Raw genomic sequence first — 12,173 nt, 5'->3', positions numbered from 1 at the left:
GCAGTTCCCCAAGAGTCACAAAGATCTGCCCGCACCAACCAATGGCCAAGACTCTGAGCGGCCCGCGCTAGGGAGAAAGGTCTCCCTCTGAGAGCTCCTTACCTCTCCTTCTCCTGAGTCGCCTTTTACTCCGGACTCTCCTTGGAGGCTGTGAGGAGAAGAAAGAGTGAGCAGTGGAGTTCTCTACTTTTCCACTCACTTGGAAACTCAGCAAATGTTAGATTTCTCCCCTGGATCATTTACAAGAATGCTAGATCATTTCACTCTTCTCAGGCAGGCCCACACTGGTGGTGCCAACGGGCTCTCACAGGGGGTCAGCTAGAGTAGGGTCCCTGTTCCACAGACTCCCTCAGAGGACACTATGATCTTTCCTCGCAGGCTCCCAGGACCTCACTCTCCTGATAGGCCAACATGGAGGCTTGTGCTGACTCCCCACACGGTGTTGAGTATTGTTCCAACGTGAGAATGTAGTGCTCGTGTGTACTTCAGAGGAATGATGTTCTGTCCAGCTATAGGTACCCCAAACTCAATGTTCCCTCAAGTGTACAAATTCAGTCTTAGACACAGAACTGCCACGAACGACTTCAGGAGCTTGCCCTATGTCCTTACCGTATGGAGATTCGGAGTGTCATGCGTGTACAGGAGGTAGCCGGTGACAATTATGACAGCTGAGACACAGAAGCAGATGGAGACGAGCAGGGAGAGATCAAAAAAGAACCAAAAGTCATCAATTAGGTCCTTATGTGGAGGAGGAAAAGAGTAGTGTAGGTACATTGCGAATGGTTTCCCGCAGGAAAATGAAACCCTGAGCAAAAGGGCCTGTATATATACTCCCAGTGCCATTATGACGCAGTGACATGTCATAAAGGGTCAGAGGGTGGGGTTGGTTACCATAGTGATGAAATCCACTGGCCACACCCACTCAGGGGACCCTGTGGTCCCTCTCCCCTCTCTGCTCTTTACTTTTGCTCTTGTTCCTTGGGCCATGTTTACTCGTTCTCTCTGAGATCCCATGAGCCATCCCTGAGAGTGTCCCCAGTTCAAATGCCAGCACAAATTCAGCAAGCATGTTGGCCTGTAGGTGTCTTTGTCAGGTTGAGAAATAGGGAAACGCTTTCCCCTCGCTAGATTTCACCTCTCTAGCCCATGCGGATGTATTTAGATGCCCTTGTTCCACAGACTGTCTTGAAAAGAATTGCTCAGTTTCAGCAAGATCGTTAGATTTTCAGGACAGGTTTTCCTGAGAATATTTTTTCTTTTATTTTGAATATAATTTTATTCATTTTTATTTTTTTGATTGAATCACCGTGAGTTTGAACATTACAAAATTGTTCATGATTGTGTTTCAGTCTTCAATGTTCAACAACCCATCCCTCCACCAGGGTAATTTCCCAGCACCAATGTCTCCTGTTTCCTTCCCACCTCTTCAAGCCAACCCTCACCCAAGCCTGCCTCTACGGCAGGCACTTCTCTTCTCTCTTTTTTTTGCTCTCTCATCTTCGGCAGTATGGCTTGCATACAGATGCTGAAAGTTTATCATGCCTATCTCTTTACCTGCTTTCAAACACTCAGTTCTTGTCCAGAGTAATCATGTGCCCCTAGTATTGTCATAATGGACCCTCCTCTAGCTTAACTCCCCTCCATCTCCTACAACCTTGTGCTAATTCCCAGCCATTGACCAGGCCTCCTGGCCCATTTCCCCTGGCCTCACAGTGCATTTCTAACAGTTTTCACTTTCATGAAATTGCTGGTGCGCTTCTTTGTCAATTTATATTGGTAATTTTTCCTCTTTAATCTTAGATGTTTGCAGTTACTAATATATTTAAAATCACTTTTTTATGAATTGTATTCTTCAAAAGTTTCGCTCATTAGAATCTTAATATATTCATGATGGGATTTTCTATACTGTTATCTGTTACCCTTCAGTTGTTAAAATCATTTATAATTTTCGTGAACACGTTTGTGTTATATAGAGGGCAAATTACAATGTTATAGGGGTTTCCCTAGTACAGAGGGAGTTGTGATGGGAGCTTCCAGGGACTCTTGGCAGAGTTTGGGGGAGAGAGAGATTGTCAGGGGTTTCATTAAGTGCCTGGTACATGCAAGGCATAGACTTGATCCCTCTCACACATTTCAAAGGCTAAAGAAACTCTTAGATCAAGGTAATGGAATTGCGTACCTCTTGTCTATGGTGTTCTGACTGCCCTCTACTAACCATTCGTATATATGAGCCGTCATCACTTAATATGTGTCACCAGGATTGGGAACTCCTTTATTTGGCAGAAGCAGTAAGAATAAGAAAATAAAGTGTTGGGGGAACAGGCCTCAGGACCGGAGCATGTCCTTGCATGCTCCAAGTCCTGTCTTGAGCACTGCCAGTGTGGCCCTGTAAGGCCTCCCAGAGCAGCACTGCTGTGCTGAATATGCCTGGAAATGGCATGGCAGTTTCTGTGCCCTGTAAAGAGCCTCCCACACAAATCCCAGGCTAGGAAAACATAAGACTATTTGTGTATTTATTTTCTTCTTATTGAATCACCATGACACAGAGTTACAAAGCTGCCCAGGGTCCAGGTTTCAGTCATACTATGCAGAGAGTCTCTTGCCCGCACGCCTGGCTGTCTTCCCCAGGACCCCTCGGAGGGCATGGGCTCCAGCTTCCCTCCCCACCCCGAGCAGAGCTCCCGGCAGCCGAAGACCACTGGAACCTAGCTGCAGCCATGTTGGAGGCCCCTCTCCACATGCTCGGACTGGCCTCACGCATGAAGGTACCGGCAGAGGAACCCAGGAGTGTGTAATCTCATCAACGGCCAACATCCAGAGAGACTTAAAAGCAAGCTCTCAGAAGATATCTTTTGCCTACTTCTCCCCCTGGGAGAAACTGGCAATCCTCTGAGAGTTTCCTGCCCACATGGGACAGCCTTGCAAGCTTCCCATGGTGTATTCATATGCAAAATTCAGTAACAAGCTGGATCTCATTCCCCTGACCCTGAAGAGCCCCCAGTGCAACATCATTAGGAGGGCTGAGTCGAGATGGACTTCTAAGATCTCAGGGAAAGGACGAAATGAGATGTTACTGAGCCCGCCTGAGAAATCGGTGATTAACGGGATACCGTGATTGTGATATCTCTTAAGAAGTGTAACTTATTAAAGAATTAAATTCTTTACTTAATTAAATCAAAACCTTCAATTAAATAATAATTGAAGCCATATAAATTGGTGAAAACAATTAAAAATATTTCAATATAGTTTCATTTAAAATTATTTCAGATAAAATTCAATGTTTGGAAATAATAGGTATTCTGTAAGTATGCTGAAACATATAAAATAACGCCATAAGGTATTTTAATAAAATTAAATATCAGATGACATTATTCATTAAAGTGCACAGGAGTATGTGGCTAAAAGTGTTATAGAATTACTGGTTAACTAATGTCTATATTTTATGAATTGCAATAATTGATGCAAGATTAAATTCTAGAATTTCTTTGTCATTCTTTCCTCTTTGCCTAGATGTCAATATTTGTCATGAAAATATGTTTTCAGTGACAAAAATACTCCTGCACCGGCTCACAATGTGACCAGTCACTGCTTAATTATGAGGATAGTTTAAAAGGTCTGCCCATGAGTGATGAAGGAACAGAAGGCAGTTCATCACACTAAAGTTTGTGCATTGAGGGTGCTTGTCACTGCCTTTCCTGATCACCGGGAAAAACATACTTCTTAGTATACTATTTTTTAGTAATTGATTTCCTTCTCTGTACTTTAAATTATCAAATTCTACTTTGCGCAAAAAACCAGTTAACTGAGCCTGGAATTTTTAATGTACTTTAACAGTTATGTATACAGAGAGGTTTTATTAGATTTTGCTAATTGATTATGAGATTGTATTGAAAGGAACAGAGGAGAAACTCTAATCTCTGCTGTCCACAGGATATACAATAAAATTACTAGCATTCATAAAATCATCTGACTAAACTATTAAATTAAAACTATTTAAATCGATTAAATTTAATTACATGAGAGAGTCTCTTGCCTGCATGCCTGGCTGTCTTCCCCGGGGTCCCTCAGAGGGGATGGGCTCCAGTTTCCCTCCCCACCCTGAGCAGAGCTCCCGGCGGCTGAGGACCACAGGAACCTGGCTGCAGCTATGCTCGAGGCCCCCTCCACACGTTTGGACAGGCCTCACACATGAAGGTACCAGCAGAGGAACTCAGGTGTGTGTAAATCCATCAACGGTCAGCACCAAGAGACTTAAAAGCAACCTCCCAGAAGCAGTATCTTATAAGCGATATCTTGTAGTCTACTTCTCCCTCTGGGAGAAACTGGCAAGCTTCTGAGCGTTTCCTGCCCACATGGGACAGCCTTGCAAGCTTCCCATGGTGTATTCATATGCTAAATCCAGTAACAAGCTGGATCTCATTCCCCTGACCCTGAAAGAGCCTCCAGTGAGACACCGTTGAGAGGGCCGAGTGGAGAGAGACTTCTAAGATCTCAGAGAAAGGACGAATGGAGAGGCTACTGAGCCCGCTCGAGAAATCGAAGATTAACGGGGATTTCGTGAATTACACGATTGCTATTCATTAAAACTATTTCCTAAAGTGCCTAAAGCCCATCAGTTGCCTTCTTTTACCTCCTTCCAGCAGTACCAGAAGTGAGAGAAAATGCTTAAGGAGAACAATGTACAATGTGTCATATATACATTGAAAGGTTATATATGATAACTTTTCAGTATCTTATTGCAAACCATACTGCTTGAGAGGAGCGAGAGAACAGAGATAGAGAGATAAAGAAAAAGACGAAGAAGGAGGAAGAGGAAGCGGAAGAGGAGGAGAGGAAGAGGAGGAGGAAGAGAAGGAAGAGGTGGAAGAAGAGGAGGAGGAGGAGGATGAAGAGGAAGAGGATGAAGGAGGAGAAAGAGGAGGAAGAGGAAGAGGAGGAGAGAGGGGAGAAGAAAAGAGAAAAGTGCCATAGAGGCAGGCTGGGATTGGAGTGAGGTGACAGAAAGAAAATTGAGGACAATGATGGGAGAAATATACACTGGTGAAAGGACTCAGAACACTGTATGACTGAAACCCAAAGGAGAACAACTTTGTAGTATATATCAAGGTTACACAATTAAAAAAAATAAAAGGAAAAAAATAAGGAGAAAAACAGATTTATGAAGAGACAATCCAACACACATGTATTGACTACATTTTTGTTGCCAGGCAGCCACACTGAGCTCACTTCGGTCATTTCTTCTACATAATGTTACTTTCCCATCACTCCCACTCCTTCAGACTCCCGACAGCTGAGAGAGACATTGCTGACAGAGACATGAAAAATAATAAGTATGGCAGTCTTCAATAGGTACATGAAGATCTGAGCTTAGGATATTTTGCATAGTATCGGAACGGTACCCTTGAAAATGAGTGAAGTTCTGGCAGTTTCTTATTCTATTTTTGCCCATGTTTTCCTGACAGCTGAAAAACCCTAGGCAATGTCATTCTATGGCTTGGTAAATTTGCAGACTAAAGATATCTGTCATCTATTCTACCCTTTTTCTGACTGTACTTTTGCAATTGCTCTGCATTCTAAGATCTAAATTATTCTATCTTGGGGGATATCACAACCTTCAGGTTTTTTGCTGATTTTCCACAAATTTGAACACATAGAATAAATGTAAAAATGTGTAAAAATGTAAAACTAGTGTCGATATAGTATATAGTCATTGTTTTGTTGGAAGTTTTCTATAAAATTCATGTATTTTAGGATAAGATTTAGTTTCACTGGGTTATCTATATTAATAATATATGTATGCATTTCATGCATTTTTGGATCCTGATTGGCATTTTATAATATTTTTGTTTTTGTGATTTTTTCAGAAAAATTGTATTTTCACATATTCAGATCTATGATTTTCTATAACCTATATCCTTTTCAGCAGAAATTGGTAAGAGGATTACTCCGAATTCAATTCTACTTTGTTTTACAGAGAACACAAGCATGGTAAAAGATGCTTGGGTTATCATTGTTTGGGTTAACAAGTTTTAACCACTTTTTTTTTCTTGCAAAAGAGACAGAAAAGGTTCACATCAGATTGTATACATATGTACATGATTTAAAGAATAGAAGAATATCACCTATTATAGCAGATGTGACTCCGTCTGCTGTAATTAAGACCTAAGCTATGATTATCTCCTTAAAATTCTTTCTGTATCTCCAATTTTAACTTTCTTGTATTGTTAATCTTTCAGTAAAATTTGTGACTTTAAATCAATATATATATACATACATATATATTTTTTAATAGAGTAGAGGCTTCTAAAGGCTTCTAAAAACCTTCTAAAATCTCAGGGCTTTGGCAAATGGAGATGTTACTGAGACCACTCGAGAAATTCAATGATCAACGGGATGATGATGATATATTTTAATAACTGTTAAATTTGATTTTTCCCATATATCTTTGCTGGGTGATTCATTTTTAAAAATTAAGAAATAAGTCATTGTTTATAAGATTCTATCTTGTATTCAGTATATTATTTCTATTTCCCAAGCTTATACCCTGAGTCATGACTTATTTTAATGTATATCTTATTATCAGTTAAAAACAGCTAAGAAGATTCTATAAAAGTCTCTATTTTCTACTTTTTTTCTTTGTAAATGTTTAATCTTCATTTTTCATTAATTTAATTCAAAAACTCACATTTATTACTTGCATACAAAGTGCATCTTGCCTTACTTGATCCTGCTATAAATATTGGAAAATTTACATAAGTTAAATGTGATAGATAACATTTTATGACACCTTTTATGAGGTAATATTATAATTGTCTCTCATCAACATAGCAAAGTGCGATACTTATTAATTTCTATTTGAACTTAAAATATATTTTATGAATTTTATAATAATTATTTGTGTTTAATCAACATAACTGAAAAGGTAATTCTTGTTAATTGCAGTCTGAATTTACATTTTATTATTCTACAAAATTATTGCTATGAGTCATTATAGATGTGAATGTTATGAATCTAATGGCACTAATCAGATTCAGAATCACTCATGTATTTAATTATCTTTTTATAAATTGATGGAGTGCATTTTATTTCCACATGCTGGATGGTTGCTAGTGTCGCAGGAATGGGTAAATTTCCAGTTATCAGGCAATTCTTTGGAGCTTCCTAGAGAGTGCCAATCATGTATACACTGGTGAAGGAAATAATTGCTATGACTACTGGGATTATAGACCTGATATGCACATGATCATAAGAACTTTAATTTTTCTATCCACTATAAACCACAGAACATAACTGAGAATATAAGAAAAAAATCATAATATAAAATCAAAGAACTGTGAAAGAGAGCACAATACACAATCATTTGGCCTCAAAACTCTAATGCCTGAAACTGAAATTATCAATCATGCTAATATAATTTTTTTTTCTTTTTGGGTCACACCCGGCGATGCACAGGGGTTACTCCTGGCTCTGCACTCAGGAATTAATCCTGGCAGTGCTCAGGGGACCATATGGGATGCTGGGAATCGAACCTGGTTCAAGCTGCGTGCAAGTCAAATGCCCTACCTGCTGTGCTATCACTCCAGCCCCCAATATTTTTTTTTAAATATAAGTCCTGGAAAGCTTTATTTTAGATGAATAGACATTGGACCACATTTTTTTCAGTTTAAAATTCATCCCTATTAAAAAGTTGATTAAACAGTCATAGTATTCAGTAAAGCACTACTCCGTGTGTGCATTAACACAAAGTTATAATAACCTTTAATATGGTAATATTTAAAAGAATACATGCTAATATGTTTGAATATGTGCTGATTCATGAGAACGCTATCAAGGTCTCCTAAAGAGGACTTGAAAGAGCTATGCTTGCAGTATCACATTTCACTCAAGTGAGAGCAGGAATCCGGAGTTCTGACCTCCATCGAAGATACAGAATCAGGGACACTGTCTTGTTTGCCAAGGCATTGAAAATCAGATGAGCCGGACACATAATGTGATTTGGAGACAACAGCTGGACTAGAACTGTTTGCAACTGGATTCCACGGGACATCAAAAGAACGCCTGGCTGCCCATCAATGAGATGGTCAGACTCTTCCTTAAGACCCTGAACAAACGGTTTGAGACTCTATGTGTTCCTGGAGTGAGCAGATGCTGTTGGACTACACTTTCATGCAACAGGGATGAATGGAGACATTACTGGCGCCTGCTCGAGCAAATCTATGAACAATGGAATGACAAGTGATATGCTGATTAATATAATGATATAATATACATGGATACCTTGATTCAAACTCTTTCTAACAATTTTCTATTTTCTAATATTGCTCCCAAACATTGCAAAACAAAACAGTATGCCAAACATCCATAGTGCATAATTCCTTCCCCACACTGCAATTCTGGAGGTGAATAAACTATGTGGGGGTTGGGACTTTACTTTGCACATATTTGGGGCAGGACCAGAGACTGGTCGAGTGACTTTATTCTTGACTAAAGGAGAAACCTGAACATTTGGTGATGGAGCTGGAAACATCTACACATCTACTTAAATTGAACAATGAACACTTAACCTCATTAAAAAAAAACTATACAAAAATGCAATTCTATATGTAAAATATTTAATGTTTCATATTAAAATTGAGTACATTTGCTATGGTTACAACACTGGCTAAGGGAAAATATGTTCTGCATTATCTCTGTGGTCTGCCATCTTTCATATGATTTTCAAATACTTCTTTTTAACAGAATCACGGCTACAGAGAGAAAAAAAAAATGTTCTTCAACTGACTGAAAAACACTCGAACTTGAAAAGGTCAAAATTTCTATCCAACATCTGGGTTAGTCTCATAAAGTCTAAAGAAGAAATGAAATAATAGAAGATTTTTTCTCATTAGGGAAACATTTTTATTAAACAATAATTCCCATGCATAAACAATTGAGCAAGCTACACTGCTAACCTGCTTCTCTTGCAATCAATCATGAAGCTTAAGTTTACTTAATCTTAGACATTGTTACTTGTCAAATTATGTTAGAATCAATTGAGTACAGTAACTGATAACTATTAATTGCCATTATAATGTCGCAAAGACAATACCTCTACTGATGAATGCCTTGGTTTAATTCAAAGAATGAAAATACATAATAACACAGAGCTCATTTATGATGGTTTGGTTTCAAACAAATCATACGAGTGTGTGTGTGTGTGTGTTGTGTGTATGGTATGCTTCTAATGAATATCCTTAATTGATCAAAGTAATACAAAGAATGTAAGTAGCATTAAATGTGTATACAATAATCCCATGCAAAGCAAATAATTTCTTAAAGTGATTGTTATATGTCATCTAATATTCTACATATCCTTAGAAAATGGCCTTTATATCTTGTCCTTCATTTCACTGATATTAGAAAAAAGTAACTCTAGCTCCAAATATAGTACATTGACTTTTTACTAATTGAACCTGCAAAAACTCATTTTATGGATCAAAAATTGATCCATATACTCATCCAATACCACTGGTCTTGTCATTTATATTACATTAATTAGTCTTATTTAAACCACAATGTAGCAATCATAACTTTTCTAAAACAGACTTTCCAAATGCAGCTGCATTGTTAGAGCTTTCCTCTATTTCTTGATGAAACTTCCTGACAAAATATTAGTCAGTTTCCTACTAAGCACCAACTATTTTTATTAGTTATTTTTTTATTTGAATCACAATGAGCTAAACAGGTACAAAGTTATTCCTGATTGAACTGGGTTTCAGACACATAATGTTCCCACACCCCGTCCCTTCATCAGTGTACATTTCCCACCACCAATGCCCTCAGTTCCCTTCCTGCCTCCACCACCCTGCCTATACCTTCTCTCTCTCTCTCTCTCTCTCTCTCTCTCTCTCTCTCTCTCTCTCTCTCTCTCTCTCTCTCTCTCTCTCTCTCTCTCTCTCTCTCCCTCTCCCTCTCTCTTTCCTCTCACCCCATCTCTTTTTCCTTTTGGTCATTATTGTTTGCATATAGATAGTGAAAGATGATCAGGTATATCCTTTTGCCTACTTTCAATACTCAGTTCCTTCCCCCAAATCATCAATTCCAGCTATTATTGTTATATATCCCTTCTCTATTCTAACTTGCCACCCAGATACTATTTGGCAAGCTTCCAACCATTGACTATCTGGGTCCCTGATTTTCCCTGGTCTTGGATATAATTGTATATCATACTATATATTATCTTTTGTATACCATGTATGATTTAATCATTCTATACGTGTCCCTCTCCTTCTGACTCATTTCACAAAGCATGATACCCTTAATGTCCATCCAAATGCCTCTGTAGTATCCCATTGTGTAAATGTACAATAGACACCAACTATTTTTCAGAATGAAAACTTTAGGATAGAGTCACATACATTTAAAAAGATCTTAAAGTTTCTCCCTCTAAATACATATATCTCTTTAATAATAATGAAATAGTAATATAATAATTAGTTCCATCTCTCAAATTTCCTAGAACGATATTTGAAGTAATAATTATGATAAATGCAAAACCATTGTATACATAGCTCCATTTGATTCGTAACCCTATCATCCTGTTGAAAAATGATCTTAAAACCCTATTTAGTCTCATGCATAATATTATAGCAGATTAGTGCCTATAGATGTTAATTCCAATATGTTTCCCTGTGATTCCTGCCTTCCATAATCTTTTAACAGCTCTGTGAGGCAGTCTTCTTGAACATATATCCTTTAGCTCCATTAAATATTCGTAGGATTAACTGATTTCTGCTTTTGTTTTGTTTTATTTTACTTTAAGCACTATGATTTATCAAACTCTTTCTGGTGTAGTTCTTCACCACATTGTCCAAGTAATTCCTTTATCATACTGCTGTCTATTCCCAACTCCTCCCAAACCCGCTAGTATTTGTAAACTCATTGAACACCTAGGCTGATTCCATGTAGCACTATAGCACTGTTCTCCTGTTGTTCATTGATTTGCTCGAGCGGGCACCAGTAACGTCTCATTTTGAGACTTGTTGTTACTGTATTTTGGCATATGAAATACAGCACGGGTAGCTCGCCAGGTTCTCCTGTGTGGGCGGGATACTCTCCATAGCTTGCCGGGCTCTCCTAGAGGGACAGAGGAATCAAACCCAGTTCCGCCATGTGCAAGGCAATGCCCTACCCACTGTGCTATCGCTCCAGTCCAGGCTGATTCCATAACTTTTAAAAACGTGCCAAGATCAATTTTCCCATTGCCTTCTTTCACATCACTTCACGCTTTTAAATCATTTGTCAAAGATTAGTTGACCAGGAGCTAGAGCAATAGCACAGCGGGTAGGGCGTTAGTTTGCCTTGCACTCGGCGGACCCGGGTTCAATTCCCACCATCTCATATGGTCCCCAGAGCACCGCCAGGAGTAATTTCTGAGTGCAAAGCCAGGACTAACCCCTGTGCATCACCGGGTGTGACACAAAAAAGAAAAAAAAACGATTAGATGACCAGTATTCCTGAAGGTCTGTCTCTGGTTTCAGGCATAAGATTTTTGATTCAACTTACCCCTTGATATCAAGCTGCATAGTTTGTGAACGATTTCAGTTAGGCATGCTTTTTTTTCCAAATTAGTGTAACTGTAAATGAGATCTCCAGTGTGAACTAAAACTAAACTAAATAAATCATGACAGTGACCATGATAGAAGGAAAGTAGCAACGGGATATAAGTATTCAGCAGACTCTTTTGAAGTGTGATATATTTTAAATTGTCAGTAATATTGCACATACTTTCTATTTAGATATTTAAAGTTACTGAACTGTACAAATGAAAATAAGGAAGGACGAGAGTGGTAGCACAACGTGTAGGGCGTTTTCTTTCATGCCGCTGACCAGGGTTCAATTTCCAGTATCCCGTATGGTTGCCTGAGCACCCCCAAAAGTAATTCCTGAGTGCATGAGCCAGGAGTAACCCCTGTGCATCGCTTGGTGTGACACAAAGAGCAGAAAAAAAAAAGAGATAAACTGAAACTCCTTAAAGTATAAGCATATTAATATAAAACACAAAGTTTTTATTTTCCCTTATTTCCTAGTACTAGCACCATTACATATTTTCCTGCAACAAAGATGTTAAGCAAGCTTATGTGACATTTTTTCTGAAATTATTTAAAGTTTTCTAGATGTGTTCAATATCTATA

This window comes from Sorex araneus, chromosome 2 (assembly GCF_027595985.1).
Source record: "Sorex araneus isolate mSorAra2 chromosome 2, mSorAra2.pri, whole genome shotgun sequence".
NCBI classification, from domain to species: domain Eukaryota; kingdom Metazoa; phylum Chordata; class Mammalia; order Eulipotyphla; family Soricidae; genus Sorex; species Sorex araneus.
This window is presented reverse-complemented; position numbering follows the sequence as displayed.